The 9,896-nt window shown below is 34.1% G+C and overlaps 1 pseudogene; it reads left to right on the top strand.

Annotated features, from left to right (window-relative positions):
* The first annotated feature begins 4,191 nt into the window (after positions 1-4,191).
* LOC122477088 lies at positions 4,192-4,446 on the top strand (annotated as a pseudogene).
* The last annotated feature ends 5,450 nt before the right edge of the window (positions 4,447-9,896 follow it).

The following is a 9,896-nucleotide window of genomic DNA, read 5'->3' as shown; positions in this document are numbered from 1 at the left end:
AGCCACAGTAGTGATATTCATATTGGATGACCTAAACTTGAAAACAAAGAGTCTAAGAAGACACAGAGTAGGGTGCTATATAATAAAGGGATATTTCAAGAAGATTTAACAATTGTAAATATCCATGCCCTCAGCATGGTAACACCCAAGTATACAAAACAATTAACAAACATAAAGGAATAATCAATAATAATGCGATAACAGTAGAGGACTTTAACACTTCACTTTAATAAATGGGAAGATCATCAGAATAGAAAATTAGCATTGGCTTTAAATGACTCACTAGACCAGATGGACTTAACAGATACATTCGGAACACTGCACACTAAAACAACAGAATTTACATTCTTTTCAAGTGCTCACATAACATGGTTCAGAATGAACCACGTATTATGCCACAAATAGGCCTCAACAAATACAAGAAGTTTGAAGTCATACCAACCAACATTTCCTACCACAACACTATGAAACCAGAAGCCAAACACAATAAAAAAGAACTGAAAAGATCACAACTTGGAGGTCAACTAACATGGTACTACATAATGAATAGGTCAAGAAGGAAATCAAAGAATAAATTTTAACAATACATGGAAACAATTGAAAATGAAAACACAGCAGTCCAAAACTTTTGGGATACAGAAAAGCTAATCCTAAGAAGGAAGTATATAGCAATAGAGTTCTACCTCATGAAGCAAGAAAAATTTCAAATAAACAATCTAACCTTGCACCTAGAGAAGCTAGACAAAGAACAATAAACAATGCTTAAGACAAGTGGAAAGAAGTAAATAATGAAAATTAGAGTAGAAATGCATGATACAGAAACTAAAATAAACAAGAGTACAGTTCAATGAAACCAGGAACTGGTTCTTTGAAACTATTAATAAAATTGATAAACCACTAGCCAGACTTACCAAAAAAAGAGAAAAGATCCAGATAAATAAAATCACAAATATAAGAGGGCAAATAAAAAAAAATCACAGGAACAGAAAAAAATTATAGGAGACTATAATGAAAAACTATATGCCAGCAAATTGGACAACCTGGAAGAAATGGATAAATTCCTAGTACCGGAAGTCCTAGCCACAGCAATTAGACAACAAAAAGAAATGAAAAGCATCCTCATAGGCAAAGAAGAAGTAAAACTTTCACTATTTGCTGATGACATTGTACTCTATATAGAAAACCCAAAGGACTCTACCAAAAAACTGGTAGAACTGATACACAAATTAATTAAAGTCTCAGGATATAAAATCAAGGTACACTAATCTGTTTCATTTCAATACATCAATAATGAAGCAACAGAAAAAAGAAATTAAAGAATCAGTCCCATTTACAATTATACCCAAGTCACATAAGTTACATAGGAGTAAACCTAACCAAAGAGGAGAAGGTCCTGTACTCTGAAAATTAAAAATAGTGATGAAAGAAATTACAGAGGACAGAAAGAAATTCCATTCTCATGAATTTGAAGAACAAATATTGTTAAAGTGTCTATCCTGCCCAAAGCAATCTAAACATTTAATGCAATCCCTACCTAAATACTGTATTTTTTGCAAAGCTGAAACAAAAAATCCTAAAATTTGTATGGAACCACAAAAGACCTCGAATAGCGAAAGCAATCCTGAAAGAAAAAAAGAAAAACTGGAGGCATCACAATTCCAAATTTCAAGCTACAATGGAAAAAAGATACTTCAACAAATGGTGGTGGGAAAACTGGGTGGTGACATGCAGAAGAATGAAACTGGACCACTTTCTTACACCATACACAAGTGTTAACTCAAAAGGGATGACAGACACTAGTGTGAGTCCTGAAACTATCGTATATGTGCTGCTGAAGTGAGCATTTGAGTCCTGAAACTATAAAAGTCCTACAAGAGGACATAGGCAGTAAGTTCTTTGACATTGGTATAGCAAGTTCTTTCTAGATATGTCTCCTGAGGCAAGGGAAACAAAATAAAAAATAAACTATTGGGACTACATGAAAATAAAAAGCTTCTGTACAGAAAAGGAAACAATCAAGAAAACTAAAGAGCAGTCTATGGAATTAGAGAAGATAATTGCAAGTGATGTGTTGGATAAAGGGTTAGTATCCAAAATATAAAAAGAACTTATCAAACTCAACACCCAAAAAGACCAGTGTTCCAATTGAAAAATGTGCTGAGGACATAAGTACACATTTTTCCAAAGAAGATATACAGATGGTCGGCAGACACTTGAAACAATGCTCGACATCACTTATCATCAAGAAAATACATATCAAAACAACAATGAGATATCGCCTCACACCTGTCAAAATGACAGAACAGAAGAAACAACAGGTGTTAAGGAGAATGTGGAAAAAGGGGATCCCTCTTAAACTGTTGGTAGGAATATTGTTTCCTCAAAAAGTTAAAAATAGAACTGCTTTGGGGCGCTTGGGTAGCTCAGTCGGTTGAGCATTCAATTTTGGCTCAGGTCATGATCTCATGGTTCATGAGTTAGAGCCCTGCATTGGGCTCTGTGCTGACAGCTCAGAGCCTGGAGGCTGCTTTTGATTCTGTGTCTCCCTCTCTCTCTCTCTCTGCCCCTCCCTAGCTCATGCACTATCTCTCTTTCTCAAAAATAAATAAACACTGAAAAATTAAAAAAAAATAGAACCACCTTACCATATAGTAATTGTACTACTGGGTATTTATGTAAACCAAACAAGAACACTAATTCAAATGGGTGCATGCACCCCATAGCAGCATTATTTACAATAGCCAAGATATGAAAATATTTGAAGTGTCCATCAATCAATTAATGAATGGATAAAGAAGTGGTATGTATGTACATGCAATGGAATATCACTCAATTATAAAAAAAGAATGAGATAGTGCCATTTACAATGACATGGATTTATCTAGAGTATTATGCTAAGTCAGTTAGAGAAAGACAAATACCATATGATTTCATTCATATGTGTAATTTGTGAGATAAAACAAACAAGCAATGTAAATAGGAGAGAGGGGCGCATTTGGCTCACTCAGTTTTAGAGCATGTGACTCTTGATCTTAGGGTTGTAAGTTTGTGCCCCCTGTTGGGTGTATAGTTTACTTAAAACATAAACAAAATCTTAATAGAAAGTGAGAGAGAGAGAGAGAGAGAAATCAGGAAACAGACTCTTACTTCTAGAGAACATTCTGATGGTTACCAGAGGGGAGAAGTGTGGGGGATGGGTTAATATTTGAAGGGAATTAAGGAGTGCATTTGTCATGAGTACGAGGTGATGTATGGAAGTGTTGAATTATCATATTGTACACTCAAACATAATATAATGCTGAATGTTAAATAATAAGAATTAAAACTAACCTAATATAATGTTGTATGTTAAATAACAAGAATGAAAACAAGCACTTACATTTAAAACAGGAAATATACACTAAACGTTTGGGCAAGTAAACAGTTCATAAGCTGATTAGTATGGATGAACCATCTAAACAGAAGCCAGGATCTGTTATTCAAGGAAATAAATAAATTACTCTGAATGCAATTCAGAGGTTATCAGGACTGCCACTCTCATCACTGGCCCAGAGTATAAGAGAAATGACTTCTGAATCTTAGATTTCTATGTATTGTGAATATTCCAAAACGGTGGAATAAGGACATCCTACAATCTAATCTTCCAAAAAATGAAACAAGAACACTGGGGAAAATTGTCAAAATGAATTTTGTCAGAACTTTTAAAATGACCAAAGGCTTACAGTAATGTGAGGAGTACTAATTCAAGAAATGCAGCTAAATATTGGTAAGAACAATGAGCTTTTTGACAGTTTTATCTTGCTCCATTTTCATACCACTTTTACCAGCTCCACAGTGGCCTTGAAATCTGCTAACTTTGAAATTATAATGTCTGTGAAATTAGACTCACAACTGCTAGATAAGTCAAAATGTGTTTGGAACCCAAAAATATCCTATTCCAAGAGAATTATTGTTTTGTCTCAATAACAGCTCCCAGAGAACATCCTCTCAAAGGGCTTTTCTTTATTTGATCTTACACAGAACTCACACAGTGTTAAAGAGCTTATCCTGGGCATTTATCAAAAAAAAGTATCAGTGGCAATGTTAAACATTGGTGGTTTTGGAGGCGGCAATATTAGTTGGGGGCAAAAAGGCTGACAAAGAGCTGAACAGAAAAAGCTTGGAGCAGTGTCTCTTCCTTAGAGGACAGTCATGGTGGGTCAAGAGGATCTGGTGCTGGGGGAGATTCACCAGGACAGGGTGGACAATGAGTACATTGAGTTCATCAAGAAAGTCATGGACTTTCTCAACTTGTTTGATATCTGTTGTCCTTCAAGACTTGTAACACTAAATGATAAATTGACAGCCCTCTAATGGAGAATAAAGTACATTGAATCATGGATGAAAAAAGGTGAGACCCTCACCTGGAACTATACCATGTTTCTGCTGGGAAGTTGCTTTACATAGCACTGATATAAGTGGGAAGTGTCCCAGCAGCCTCAGTTTGATTCCTTATCCTTAAAGAGCAACAAGGCTTACTCTAGTTTTTCTGTTTTTAAAAGCATGGCCTTTGGGTTCAGCCATGTACGTTGGTTTGTGATGTGGGGAGAAGTCCAGGGGAACCCTTGGAAACAACATTAGGCATTTTAGTTTTAAGTAACATTTTGTAGAACTATTTGTCAATGTATTTGAGGTTTTCAGAGCCAACAGCCTCTTTGTCAAGGTCCTCAGACTTTTCTTAAGGCTCTCAATGTCTCTGCATTAGTTCTGTAAACTCTTTGTCTCCTCTCCACTTTTGGTAGGGGGGTGGGAAGCAGTTCTGGCTGAGACATTCATGCGTTGGCAAGGTGGCTGCCAGAGAATGTTGTTGCTAACCCATCAGTTTCCTGTCCTTTTGGGAAGGTCAAAGCCAAGCACTCACTTCACTTGAAAGGATATTTTAAGAATTTCCTTTTTGTCACTTGCGGTGTTTTTTGCCTGTCATATTTCCGTTAAAAACCCCTAAACTAAAAAACTAAAAAATAATAAATAAATAAATAAATAAATAAATAAATAAATAAATAATAAAAAAATAAAGCTTGGGAATGAGATTTACTCAGAGGTCTTTAAATAGCTCCAAAATATTTCTGGAAATCTAGAATTACATGTACATGTTCCCAACTAACTGTGTGCATGCTCATAATTGACCTGAGAAGGTCCTAAGCCCTCTGGATGACTGATGACTCATGAGGATCTACACAAACAAGTAATGAGGGCTAAAAGAGAGTTATCCACTGCCTAGCTAGGTGTTTAAGGCATGCTTTAATATAGAGAAAGTGCCTTGGCAAAGACTGGGTATCTATTATTTTCAGGAATTTAAGGAAATCTCTGTCCAGCCATTAGCCAACTACCAATAAAACCATGTAGAACTTGAGTGGCTGCTCTTAATAAGAAATAGAGAATTTACAGAACTAATAAAAGAACATCAACAACCAGCAGCAACAATAACACCTACTAACAACAACAACAAACTCTGGAGAAAATAGGAGATTTGATTATTAATGCTGCCATGATAATATCATTTAAAATATTTATTTTTCAATAAAAAGGAAATATGTAGAGAAACAAAAAAGTAAAACTCATTTATGGGGAAAAAATGAATCAACCAAAATTATCTATAAGCCCAGACACTGGAATTACTAGACAAAGACATTGAATCAGCTATTATAAAAATGTTCAAAGAACTAAAGAAAATTGTGTCTAAAAAACTATAGGAGAGTATAAGAATAATATTTTATCAAATATTTTATCAAATAAAGAATATAAATAAGGAGATGGAAATTATAAGAAAGAAGAAAATGGAAATTGCATAGTAGAAAGTTTAATAACAAATGAAAATTTACTAGATGGTTTTGACAACAGATTTGAGCAAACGGAAGAATAAATCAGTGAACTTGAAGATAGGTCAATCAAGATTTTTTAATGGAGGAGCAGAAAAGGAAAAAGAAGGAAGAAAAATAAACACAGCCAAGAGATTTTTGAGGTACTATCAAGTGTGCTAACATATGCATAATGGGAGTACCTGAAGGAGAGGAGAGAAAAAGGTGTAAAAAGAATATTTGAAGTAATAATTATAAAAAAAACTTCAGATATTTGATGAACACACTAATGTACTGATCCTATAAGCTCAACAAACTCCAAGAAAGATAAAATAAGATATCCACACACTGACACATATCATAATTAAGCTTTTAAAAACCAATAACAGAAAATCTAGAAAACAGCAAGGGAGCAGTGACTCCTCAAATACAAGGGACCTTATTATTAACATCTGATTTCATATAAGAAATCAAGTATGGCAGGGGCACCTGGGTGGCTCAGTTGGTTGGGCATCTGACTTCAGCTCAGGTCATGATCTCATGGTTTATGAGTTCAAGCCCCTCATCGGGCTTTGTGCTGACAGCTCAGATCCTGAAGCCTGCTTCAAATTCTGTGTTTCCCTCTCTTTCTGGGAAACACTTGTTCTCTCCCTTGTTCTCTCTCTAAAAAGTAAGTAAACATTTAAAAGATTAAAAAAAAGAAATCAGGTATGACAAAAGGCAGATGAATGAAACATTCAAAATACTAAAAATGAAATATATCAACCAAGAATACCATATTCAGCAAAACTATTCTTCAAAAATAAAGAATAAATTAAGATTTTTCTAGATAAAAATTAAAAACAGAATTTCTCACCACCAGAATTCCCCTTACAATAAGTAATAAAGAGTCCTTCTGGCTGAAATAAAAAGATACTAGACTACAACCAAATCCATACAAAAATATAATGAGCTCTGATAAGGAAACATGTGTAGTTTAAAAAATGAGTACAAAGTAGTATTTTGGTTATTAATCTTTTATATGCTTGATTAAAAATAAAGCTGCATAAGGCAAAAATTATAAATTTGTGCTGATTAGCTTATAATTTTTTAAAATGTGATTTGTATGAAATAATAGTACAAAGAATGAGAAGGAATATGCCTATGTTGACACAAAGTTCTTGCCTACTATTGAAATTAACTTGGTATTAATCTGAACTACATTGTGATAAATTAATATGTTAATTGTAATCTCCAGGATAACCACTAAGAAAATACTTTAAAATATAGTAAAGGAAATGGCAAAAGAATTAAAATATTACATCAGAACATATCTATTTAACAAAGAAGACAATAATGTAGAGATAGAGAAATAATATAAGGAATAAGACATGTAGAAAACAAAAAAGCAAAATGATAAATATAAATGCTACCTAATGAGTTATTATGATAAATGTACATGGGTTAATACATCGGTCAAATTGCAGAGATGAGCCCAATGGGTTGAAAAACATAACCTAACTATATTTGTCTATAAGAGACATACCTTCAATTCAAAGAAAGAAATAGTTTTTTTTTTAAAAGAATAAAATAACTTATACCCTATGAACAGTAACCAAAAACAACCAACCAACCAAAAAAAAAAAAAAAAAAGCCGGCCTGGCTACACTAACATCTGACAAAAGTCATTAGGACAAAAGTTGTTACTAAAGGGAAAAAAAAGGCATTTTATGACAACAAAATAATCTACCAAGAAGATGTAACAATTATAAACATATATACACCTAACAACAAAGTCTCAAAATACATGAAGGAACTATGAATTAAACAACTTAATAATAATAGTTGGATATATCCATGCTGCACTTTTAATAGAGATAAAAGAGGTAGACAGAATATAAACAAATAAGCTGAAGATTTTAACAACTGTATAAACCATCTAGGCTTAACAGACTTCTATGGATCTCTCTATCCAACAGCAGAATATACATGTACTCTCAAGTACACACACAGTCTTCAGGATCGATTATATGTTAGGCCATAAAACAGGGCTCAGTAAATTTTAGAGCATTTAAATCATATAAAACATATTCTCCATCAACAACCTAATGACATTAGAAATTAATAACAGGAGGAAATTTTGGACACTCACAAATATGTGAAAGTAATCAACACAGTCCTAAATAGGCAATGGACTGAAGAAGGACTCACAAGAGGAATTAGAAAATATTTTAAATCGACGTAAACAAAAACACAACATACCAACAATCTAAGATGCAATAAGAATAGCATTTAAGCAGTGAACTTTTAGCTTTAATTGCTTTATTCAAACAAGGGGAACGATCTCAAATTAGTGTCTGAACCCTACATCTTAAGAAACTAAAACCCCTTTTATATGGTCAATTAATCTATAACAAATGAGGCAAAAAAATGCTATCAAGAAAATATAGGGTTTTCAATAAATGGTGTTGGGAAAACTGGACAGCTATATGCAAAGAATGAAACTAGACTGCTTTATACACCATACCCAAAAAATAAGCTTAAATAGATTAAAGTCCTAAATGTGGTACTTAAAACCATAAAATTCCTTAAAAGAAAGCATAGATAGTAATCTGGACATTGGCCTTAGCAACATTTATCTGAGTATGTCTCCTTAAGCAAGGGAAACAAATGCAAAAATAATCTGGGATTACACCCCAAAATAAAAAGCTTTTGCAGTGAAGGAAACCATCAACTAAATGAAAAGGCAACCTACTGAATGGGAGGAAATCATATATCTGACAAAGGGTTAATATCCTTTCTATGAATGATTTTTCTTCATCAACTAAATGAAAAGGCAACCTACTGAATGGGAGGAAATCATATATCTGACAAAGGGTTAATATCCTTTCTATGAATGATCTTTCTTCATCAACTAAATGAAAAGGCAACCTACTGAATGGGAGGAAATCATATATCTGACAAAGGGTTAATATCCTTTCTATGAATGATCTTTCTTCCCTTATGTAATTTTTAATTTTCAGTTAACAGAATCCAGAGTTGGGTAAGACTTCAGAAAACAGCTAGTCTCATGAATGTGGGGAATAAGCTGAGGAATTCCCTGAGCCTTCACTGATGGGTTAACAAGGCATAAAGAATTAGAAAGCCATAGGATGTTCACACCCAAGTTTGGATAAACAAGATTAGATAAATACTGTAAAGAGGGCAGGACAAAGGCCCCAATACAAAGGTATATGAGGTAAGTATGATTAGGTATTCAGGGTGGATATGCACCCCCCCCAAAAAAAATTAGTACTATAGCAGAAAACTGCTTTCACAGAAAGGAAGGACTAAATTAGGTAAACAGGTAAATAGGGCTATACACTGCTGCGGGGTGAAGTTGCCCAGAGCAGAGCTAATAAGCAAAAGAAAGGTGCTTTGTTGAAACTGAGGTTGCATGCTCTGTCTTATCCCCTAGGCTAGCTAAGATAAGCACCGCACACTCCGTGTCTGCCATTAACAACCATCTGCCCTTTGCCAGGATTTTGTTTTATATTGACCCAAACCCCTAACACCGTATATCCTCAAAACCGCTTTCCCTCATGCCCATGAGTTAATGTTCAAAGATTTATTGTCTCTTTGTGCACGTCCATCACCATGTTGTAAACATTCTGATCCTAAAAAAAAAAGAGCAAGGACCCTTAATCGGGGCTCTTGTCTTCCCCCAGACATAGCCATCTCTCACATTTTAATCCTGCCTTCTGTTTTCTTGCTAGACAAGAAAGAACTCTAAACCCAGAGTCTATGACACATGAACTCTTCTTAACTCTATCTAACCTTTTCTTGAATATCCCCAGTGACATAGAAATTCATAATTCACCGTAAAACCTATTATATTTTGATGTTATAATTGTTCAAATGATTTTTAATGATCCAAAATATATCTCTAATGTCCATGAATTGGCCTTAATTCTGGCCTCATTAATTTATTTATTATCATAATAAATATATGGTGGACACCATATTAGGTAGTGACATTGCAACAAGACAAGGGAACAAGACAGTATAGTGGGTCAAGACAGACATTAAACATTGATCAAG

The sequence above is a fragment of the Prionailurus bengalensis genome, chromosome X (genome assembly GCF_016509475.1).
Source record: "Prionailurus bengalensis isolate Pbe53 chromosome X, Fcat_Pben_1.1_paternal_pri, whole genome shotgun sequence".
In the NCBI taxonomy this organism is placed as follows: Eukaryota; Metazoa; Chordata; class Mammalia; order Carnivora; family Felidae; genus Prionailurus; species Prionailurus bengalensis.
Note: the sequence above shows the minus strand (reverse complement) of the source record. Positions and strands in the feature narration are given on the sequence as shown.